The sequence below is a fragment of the Rhincodon typus genome, chromosome 22, assembly GCF_021869965.1.
Source record: "Rhincodon typus isolate 14 chromosome 22, sRhiTyp1.1, whole genome shotgun sequence".
Taxonomy (NCBI): domain Eukaryota; kingdom Metazoa; phylum Chordata; class Chondrichthyes; order Orectolobiformes; family Rhincodontidae; genus Rhincodon; species Rhincodon typus.
The window spans coordinates 35,065,991-35,075,839 of record NC_063353.1 but is presented as its reverse complement, the minus strand read 5'-3'; the positions used below and the strand labels follow the sequence as shown (position 1 = coordinate 35,075,839).

General features: G+C 45.7%; 1 protein-coding gene across 1 annotated transcript in view; it reads left to right on the top strand.

Moving 5' to 3' along the window:
• The first annotated feature begins 545 nt into the window (after nt 1–545).
• si:dkey-5i3.5 (uncharacterized protein LOC565091 homolog) overlaps nt 546–9,849 on the top strand; it is a 19,276-nt gene continuing 9,972 nt past the window's right edge. The window contains 1 exon segment of the mRNA XM_020511697.2: nt 546–593. The gene's annotated coding sequence lies outside the window, so the exon portion shown is untranslated.

Sequence of the window (9,849 nt, the reverse complement as noted above, 5' to 3'; positions counted from 1 at the left end):
CACATTGAAAACGGTTAAACCGGTGTTCGTTTCAGCGCTGAGAGAGCGGCTCTGTCGGCAGCACCGCTTTCTGCTGACAGTTTAAAGCGACTGCACTTGAAACATGTTTCATTGGAAGCAAATAGTTTTGCGGCGCTGCGTAAATGCAAGTTGTTTTTACCGAGCGCAAGCTATAACCGATGAACCGGCGCCTCCAGGAATCAGGGAATGCTGCTTGCGTGTGTCAACTGTTAGTTTCCTAAAATTCCTGATTTATTTTATTCTTTGTCATTCGATGTCCTCAATAAAACTCAATCGAAGCTGAAACAATGCCTCAGGGTGGAGGGTTTGACTGACCCACCCTCGCTTTGTGCCTTCAGTCTCCACCTTTCCTGACGTTTGAACCCATCGAGCCAATCATGGCTCTTCTTCCCAGAGCTGTTTACTGACAAGCTGAAGGTAAGAGGGTTAGGGTTAGTATCCGGAAGGAGGGTCTAGGTCTGAAACATCAGGTTTCCTGCTCCTTTGATGCTGCTTGGCCTGCTGTGTTCATCCAGCTCTACACCTTGTTATCTCAGATTCTCCACCATCTGCAGTTCCTGCTATCTCTGAAGGTAAGAGACTTACTTTTAAATTCACCGGTTGAATTCTTCCGTTCATTTTTCGTTCCAGCGTCACGTTATTACGTTCTCAATTGACTGACGTGTCTTGGCAGTAAATGAATGAACTGTGTCGCTGTGCGGATGTTATGTTTCTCTGTCTCGAAATCTGTGCACTTTTCTTGTCTGTGTCTCATTCTGTATGAATCACAGAATCATTACAGTGTACATTGGGGGCGCGGGGGGAGGGGGAGGATATTTGGTCCATCATCTCTGTGCCAGCTCAACAAACGAACAGATCACCGAGTGCCTTCTCCTGTAACCCTGTGCATTTTTCAAATAACCATTTTCTGAAGATTTCTGAAGAAGGGTCTAGGCCCGAAACGTCAGCCTTCCTGCTCCTGTGATGCTGCTTGGCCTGCTGTGTTCATCCAGCTCTACACCTTGTTATGTCAACCATCTATGTCCGTTTTGAGTGCCTCGATTTGAACCCGCCTCCTCCACACTCTCAGGCAGTGTATTTCACACCCTAACCACTCAGTGTTATGAAGCTTTTCCTCATTTCCCTTTTGCTTTGTAGTCTGACCCCTCCGGTTCTTTTTTCTCTCTCTTCACTCTGTCCAGACCTCTCCTCGTTTTGAGCATTTCAACCCGATCTCCGTTCAGCCTTCTCTGCTCCCAGAATCTCCAGTTTATCTTCATTCTTGAAAGTCCTCAGCCATGGCTGGAATTATTCATATAAACCTCTTCTGCTCTCTCTGCAACGCCTTCACTCCCATTCTAAAGTGCACCTTCCAGAACTGGACCAATACTGTGCATGTGTCCCCCTGTCCATGTATTTATCTGTCCATGTACGTGTGCATGGAAGAAACACAGAAAATGCTGAACAACCTCAGCAGGTCTTGAGTTTTGCTGGAGAGCCATACTGAACTCGAAACAGCTTTCTCTTCAAGTGCTGCCAAAGCTGATGTGTTTCTCCAGTATTTTCTGTGTTTGTTTCAGATTTCCAGCATCCACAGTATTTTACTCTTATTTGTGTGTGTGTGAGTCTTTGTGTCTGCCTCTGAGTCATAAGGCTCCAGGTTTGAATCCTGAACCAGGTTCAAACTCCCTCCAGGGATCAAACACATAAATCTACACTAAGAATCAAATGTGATTCTGAGGGAATGTTGAATTTACCATTGGTACTGGTTTTTGCTTGAGATGTTAAACTGATCTCTCTGTAATAGATCTTGCTGCACTGTTTTGATTTGAAAAAGAGCAGGGAAATAAAGCTGGATTTATTGGCCAATAGTTAACCCCGAATCAATGTCATGAGAAAACAGAGTTAGGTGGTCATGGTCACATTGATATTTGTGGGAGTTTACTTTTGTGCAAGAGAGATAGTAAGAACTGCCGAGGCTGGAGTCAGAGATAACACTGTGGAGCTGGAGGAGCACAGCAGGCCAGGCAGCATCAGAGGAGCAGGAAAGCTGACATTTCAGGTCGGGATGTGGAACAGTCCTCTTCCGCAGCTACACTGGCACTATATCCTACCTCTTCCTCCATTACATCGATGACTGTATCGGCGCCGCCTCGTTCTCCCAAAAGGAGCTTGAACAGTTCATCCACATTACTAACGCCTTCCACCCCAACCTCAAGTTCACCTGGACCATCTCTGATACCACTCTCTCCTTCCTGGACCTCTCTGTCTCCACCTCCATCTCAGGTGACCACCTCAAAACTGATATCTATTTCAAGCCCACCAGCACCCACAGCTACCGAGACTACACCTCCTCTCACCAGCCTTCCTGCAAGAATGCGATACCGTACTCCCAATTCCTCCGCCTGTGCCGCATCTGCTTCCAAGATGAGGCGTTCCCTTCTCGAACATCCCAGATGTCCTCGTATTTCAAGGACCACAACTTCCCTCTCTTCAGTGGTTGAAAACGCCCTCGACCGCGTCTCTTGCGTTTCCCGTACCTCAGCCCTCACACCCCCTCCCCGCAATAAAAACAAAGACAGAATTCCCCTTGTCCTCACGTATCACCCCATTAACCTCCGGATTTAAAGCATCATTCTTTGCCACTCCCACCATCTGCAATCCGACCCCACTACGAAAAGTATATTTCCCTCCCCACCCTTATCTGCCTTCTGGAGGGACTGCTCTCTCCGTGACTCCCACATCTGCTCCACACTCCCCACTAGCCCCACCACCCCAGGCACCCTTCCCTGCAACCGCAGGAGGTGCTACACCTGCCCCTACACCACCCCCCTCATCTCCCCCCTCACCTCCATCCCAGGCCCCAAAAAAACCTTCCATGTCAGACAGATGTTCACCTGCACATAAGCTAATGTGGTCTATTATATCCGCTGTTCCTGATGTGGCCTCCTCTACATCGGTGAGACCAAGCAGAGGTTCGGAGACCACTTTGTAGAACACCTACGCTCAGTTCGTGACAAACGACAACACCTCCCAGTTGCAAACCACTTCAACTCCCCCTCCCAATCCCTGGACGATATGTCCATCCTGGGTCTCCTCCAGTGTCACAACAACTGGAGGAGCAGCACCTCATATTCCACCTTGGAAGCCTACAACCCAATGGTCTCAATGTGGACTTTACTAGCTTCAAGATCTCTCCACTCCCAACCTCATCCCAAGACCAACCCTCCCTCTCAACCCCGCTTCCTTCACCTGTCCGTCTTGTCTCCCACCAATCTGCTCCTCCCACCTCACTGATCAATTCCTACCACTTCCTACCTGCTATCACCATACCAACTAACTTTCCCGGCCTAATCCCCCCACCCTGTCTATTTATTTCAGAGCCCCCTTCCCCTCCCCCACTTCTGAAGAAGAGTCCTGACCCGAAACGTCAGCTTTCCTGCTCCTCTGATGCTGCCTGGCCTTCTGTGTTCCTCCAGCTCCACACTGTTACTTCTGTGCAAGTTCGCTGCCAGATTTTCTATATTGCAACAGTGATTAAACTTCAAAAGTATTTTATTGGTTGTGAATTTACTTTAGATGTCTATCAATACGAATCTATTTTAGGGACAGAGATTTTCTGGCCTTACGTGTCGAGCATGAAGATAGGCTGGCTGGAAATAGCAAGGAGCTCAGATTGGGACTACTCCCCAACACACTGCTGTCACTGGGGACATTTCTCAGAGGTGGGCAAGGATACATCTGCCCACTGAATGCGGGAGGGAAACAAACTTAAATAATTAAGGTCCCAATGGCATGTGATTTAGAGGGCAACTGGTATTTTGAGAGCAAATGAGCAGCCCCCTCCCCCACCACAACGTACACAAACTGAGGAACGTTCACAGGCAGAAATTCCATTCCACAAAGAGGGGTCTGCCACCATACCCATGGCCCAGACACTGCTGCCAAAAGGGGTTTGTTCTCTGCTGTGAGGACCTCTTGCTTGCCTCTCTGTATTCATAGTTTAAATGTATGTTTCTGAAGCTGCCTCCGTTTTGTGGTGCTTGCCTCAGCAGAACCCACTCCTTGCCATGTGTCTATCAAGGTTCTGGAGCTAGTGGCCCTCTGATTGGGCCTACAGCATCAAAAGCCTACCTTTCAAAATTTATTGGACTGTGAATAAGAAACAAACCATTAGGCCACCTTCTGGAAAACAGCCCCTTCCTTATTCTGGTTCCAAGTTCTAGTTCGGAAACCTCCTCCATTGATTTGACTTATTGTTGTCACATGTGCCAAGATACGGTGAAAAGTGTTGTTTTGTGTACTATCCAGACAAATCGTACCTTACATATGTACATCAGAGTAATAGAACAGAATGCAGAATATAGTGTTTACAGCTGCAGAGAAAGATCAATTCTAATATATGAGAGGTCTGCCATTGGTCCCAACACTCGTGTTTTGAAGCCCAAGGGAAGGTCCTCTGTATGTGTTTGCGTGTGTTCCTGCATGTGCACACAGAAGTGTGTGTGCCTATGTTGTGTTTGCCAGCTCTGGTTGGAAGTTTGATCATGTGATATTCTGAATATGTGACATTCAACTGTATAATATTGGATCACATGACATCTATAAATGCTCGCACATTTATCTTCTGTAGATTGGATATAGTGTTTTCAAGTCTACCAATATCTTAAATAAAGTATGAAGAAGCAAGTGCCGAGCAATCATGTTTACAGATCCCTTTTATGGCCATGTTCCTCCCATTCTTTGTAACCACTTGGAGTTCTACATCTCTCTGAGATTTCAGCACCCCTCTAATTCTCGCCTCCAGTGCTTCTGCAATTGAAATCACTCTACCATTACTGGTCGTGTCTTCAGTTGCTTAAGCCCTAAACTCTGCAATTTTTCCTAAACCCCTCTGCCTCTCTCAGTCCTCCTTTTAAAGTCTACCTTAAACCAACCTTTGTAACCACATTATTAACTCCACCCTCATGTCTCTTTATGTACCTCAGTGTCAAATTGTGTTTGATAGCACTGTGGAGTGAAGCATTTTTAGACACCTTACTATGCTACAGATATTATGTAAGTGCAAGTTATGTAATAGTCTCAGACTTTTGCCAGGAACACGGATGGAGTCATAGCTAGGGAAATGAGTTTGTAACAAGTACTAAAAACAATAGTTTGTGTTTCCAGTTTTTAATTGGAGGAAACCTTGATTTTGCAGCATTGAGTGTTGGATAAGCAAACTGATAGCTTAGCAACAGAGGAGGAATTGAGAGAATGGTGGCATCATAGTTTTGAGTGTCAGCATTTATTTTAGTGCTAATGTGGTGTCACTGAGAGGCTGCATATGTATGAGACACAGTGGAAGCAAAGGATTGATCCTTGTGAACTCCAGATGTAATGGTGCAGGAGTGGGAAGAGAAACCACTGCAATTGATACTCTGGTTGGATATTTAAGAATGGAACCAGAGGAGAGCAGCTCCATCCAGCTGGAGCACAGAAGGTGTTCGTTGGGAGGAGAATGATGGAGTTAGCTTTGTCAAAGACTGCAGACAGTTTGAGAAGGACGAAGAAAGAGTATTTACCTTTGTCACAGCCTCATAGGTAACTTGTGACTTTGGTAGCAGGTGTTTAAGGAACAAGGTTGGAGCGATTCAAATAAAGAGTCCTGGGAAAGATGTAAATGGATTTTGGAAGCAATAGCATGTTCAAGAATTTTGGAGAAGGGATGGGTGTTTGCAATTAAGATGGGATCAAGATTTGAATGTTTTTGAGGAGGGATGATGACAGCTGATTCGAGAGAGAGAGAGACACTACTTGAAAGTAGGGAACTGGTTAACAATATTGGTGAACATGAGGACTGGACAGAGGCAGTTTAGTGGGAAAGGGGTCAAGGGAGATGTTGCACTCTTGGTTGTGAGGAGAATCTGATTACTCTGGCCAACACTGTATGCCAGAAAGCTCCACATATGTCTTTGATCTGCTGCTGTTTATCAATTCTTAACATAACTGAGCCCTTCCCCCATCACTGCTGTGAATGAGACTCGTCAGTCTGCTCTGCCTGTTGTTGACACCTGGTTATGTTGGATTTTTAACTTCAGCTTCAGTCAGCTTCTGAGCAGACAATTGTTACCTGGACTGGAGCGTTCGAGTTATAAAGTGAGTTGGATAGGCTGGGACTTTTTTCACTGGAACGTAAGAGGTTGAGGGATGACCTTTAGAGAAGTTAATAAGGAGGAGCATAAGTAAGGTAAATAGCAAAGGTAAATAGCTTTTCTGATGAAGGGTCTAGGCCCGAAACATCAGCCTCTCTGCTCCTATGATGCTGCTTGGCCTGCTGTGTTCATCCAGCCCTGCACCTTGTTGTCTCGGATTCTCCAGCATCTGCAGTTCCTACTATCTCTAAATAGCAAAGGTCTTTTCCCCAGCATAGGGGTGTTCAAAACTGGAGGGTGTAATTTTAAGGTAAGAGGAGAAAGATTCAAAAGGGACATGAGGGGCAACCTTTTCACACAGAGGGTGGTTCGAATATGAAATGAACTGCCAGAGGAAGTGGTAGGTGCAGGTGCAGTTACGACATTTGGACAGGTACATGAATAGGAAAGATTTAAATGGATATGGGCCAAAAACAGGCAAATGGAACTAGTTTCATTTGGAAACCTAGTCAGCATGGATGAGTTGGACCAAAGAGTCTGCTTCCACGCTGTATGACTGTGTAATTTACTTGACCACCATCTTTCTGATCCTCCAAAAGATTCTCTACACCCCCTGCATTGCCATATTCACAGAAATCAATTTTCAATTCGTTGTCTGTATAGAAATTAGTTCCAATGGGGAATGATTATTTGTAATGTAAAAGTGACCCCAGCACATGTACAAATGCAGCCCCTGGGGGTCAGCTGACTGCAACAGGCTTCAATGACTCTTGACATTGCCAGGCAGGGCACCTGGGGCAGGCTTGGGGTGAAGGGATGAGGGGAATAGGGAGGCTGGAGGTTAAGGGGGAGGCTTGGAGGGTGAGGGGCAAGGCTGGGGTTGTGAGGGGACGGGAAGGTGGAGGGGAAGTCTGGAATGTGAGAGGAAAGCAGGAGTTGAGGTGTAGGCTGGGAGTCTCGGGGGAGTCTTGAAAGATGAGGGGTGTGCTGGGAGCTAGGGAGCGATGGAGGCTGGGGATTTAAAAATGGAATTGCCCCTCCCAGAATAGATCACCTCTGTCTGTTGCTGCCTCACTGCTCAGTTTCCTCCAGTCACCATGTTTCCCAGGGTGGTATCCTTCCCAGAGCCAGAGACCATCTTCTCTGTATAAGAAGGAGGTATCTACCTCTGTGGATAGCCACTGGATAGATGCCACTGCATGGGAGTTACTGCTGCAGCCTCACAGGCCTCTCAGTCAGATTCCCCGGTCACTCGCACTCAGTATGGGATATGATCCAGGTCATTGAGTCTTGGCCTCCCCTTCCTTCAGTTAGACACACTTCCAAAGGCACCATCTTTGAGACTGCTGCTTTGTGTCACTTCTGAATGATGTTAAGTTTCCTTTTTGTGTATGTGCATTGTTGGCAGCATTTGCAGGCTTTCAGGTGCATTGCTTGTTCACTTAAAAAATATATTTAAAAGAATAATAACAGGAAATGAACCTATCACAAAAATAGCCTCTGTCCCAGCAGCCTCGCTTCCCCACCCCACCGGCCGTGCCTTACCCAGTCCCGGTAGCCTCGCTCCCCCAACATTAAAACAAACCGCAAAGCTATATGTCCCTGCACTCCAACACCTGCCTAGTATCCAGTGTTTCCCTGCTGTCCTGCAATGCTGTACCCTCAAAGCAAGATCCTTCTCACTGCTGGCTGTAAAGGACACTGTTGTATATTTGGAAGAGTAGGAGAGCCCCTTGTGTCTGCCCCAGTATTTACCTCTCGATCAACAAGAACTTGCACAGTACAGTGCCGTTATCTTCCTAAAGTGACCCAAGGTGCTTCACAGCAGTGGAATTGGACAAATTTGACTCCAAGCCAAAGTGGAAACAGTATGACACGTGACAAAATGCTTGATCAAAAAGGTCGGTTGTACCTCAAAAGAGATAAGTAAAAAAGTGGAAAGTTCAGAGAAAGAATGTCAGGTGTTAGCACCATTTAAAGCAGTTTGTTGGTGATTTATGTAATCAAAGTTTGTGTACAAACTGGCTGCCAGTTTTCCTACATTGCAATAGTGAACATGTTCAACATACAAGTACTTCATCAAGCATTTTGGGATGCCCTGATGTCATAAAAACTGTCATATATTTCTTTCTTTAATCTTACTCAAACAGAGACAATGCCTGCAAGAAAGAAGGACTGTAAATTTGGCAGGAGGGGCACTGACTCTCCAGAAATAATTTTTAATCCAAACCACAGGTACAGACTGTGCAGAGTTTCAAACTCAGCAGGAAAAGCATTTTGTTTCTCTATTCAAAATGCCAACAATACAAACCAGTTTGCTGCTAAACAATAACAGCAGGACGAATCAGTTGAAAAGCCATGAACAGGATCATGTAGTCATCGGTGTTAAAACCACTCTGTGTAAAGTCCACCATCAGTCAGTGGGATTTACCCATGATGGTGATCTGCTGTCACATCCTTATGTGATGTCCCAATTTTATGGATTAAAGTTGAATGGCATTCTGTCGCCAATGCTTCCTCCAATCTGTTGTCAGGACTCAGAATCTTGGTAATCCCCATGATAGCAGGCTGATGTAAGTTCTTAATAATCAGCTAAATACTCATTCAAAATTAAAAACGGAAAATGCTGGAAACCCACAGCAGGTCAGGCAGCATCTGTGGAGAGGGAAATGAATGACTCAGGCCTGTTACTTTTCGTGGAAGCTGGTATAAGTTGGCACTAACAGGTTGTAAGCAAGTACAAATACCAGGAAGGGGGAGACAGACAAAGCAGATTATGATAAAGTCTGGAGTGATTTCAAAGACAACAGGAATGATGATGCAAGGCAAAAGGAGATGGAAATGGGACTGGTGAAAAAACAAAAGAAGGGTTTAAAGGAGGTATGAATAACAAAAGAATCAACACCAGATGCTGCCCAAAAGTAGGGGACAGGGGTTTTAACGTGAAATGGTTGAACTCAATGTTGAGCCTGAAGGGTGCTAAAATACCTAACCAAAAGAAAGAATATCACCAGGGTTGGAGGGTTTGAGCTACAGGGACAGGCTGAATAGGCTGGGGCTGTTTTCCCTGGAGCGTCGGAGGCTGAGGGATGACCTTATCAAGGTTTATAAAATCATGAGAAGCATGGATAGGGTAATTGGTTTGGGCCTTTTCCCCAGGGTAGGGGAGTCCAAAACTAAAAGGCGTAGGTTTAAGGTGAGAGGGGAAAGATTTAAAAAGGGCAACTTTTTCATGAAGAGGGTGGTGCATGTATCGAATGAGCTGCCAGAGGGAGTGGTGGAGGCTGGTACAATTAGAACATTTAAAAGGCATCCGGATGGGTATAATGAATAGGAAGGGTTTAGCGGGATATGGGCCAAATGCTGGCAAATGGGACTAGATTCATTTTGAATATCTGGTCATCATGGATGAGTTGGACTGAAGGGTCTGTTTCCATGCTGCTCTTCTGTATGAGGTTGTTGTTCTTCAAACTTCCTTGTTCTAATGTAGCTCCAACGTAGGAGACTAAGGATGGAGAAATGAGAGTGGGACTGCAGCTGACGATGGCAGGAGGCTGTAGGCTGAACAGAGGTGCTTGAACAAAGCAATCACCCAGTGTGCTTTTTGTCATCCCAGTGTAACGGAGACTTTGTCTTGAGCAGCAAAGACTGAACTTCACGAAGTTCAATGTACAATATCACATGGACATAGACAAGTTGATGGAATGGGCAGACA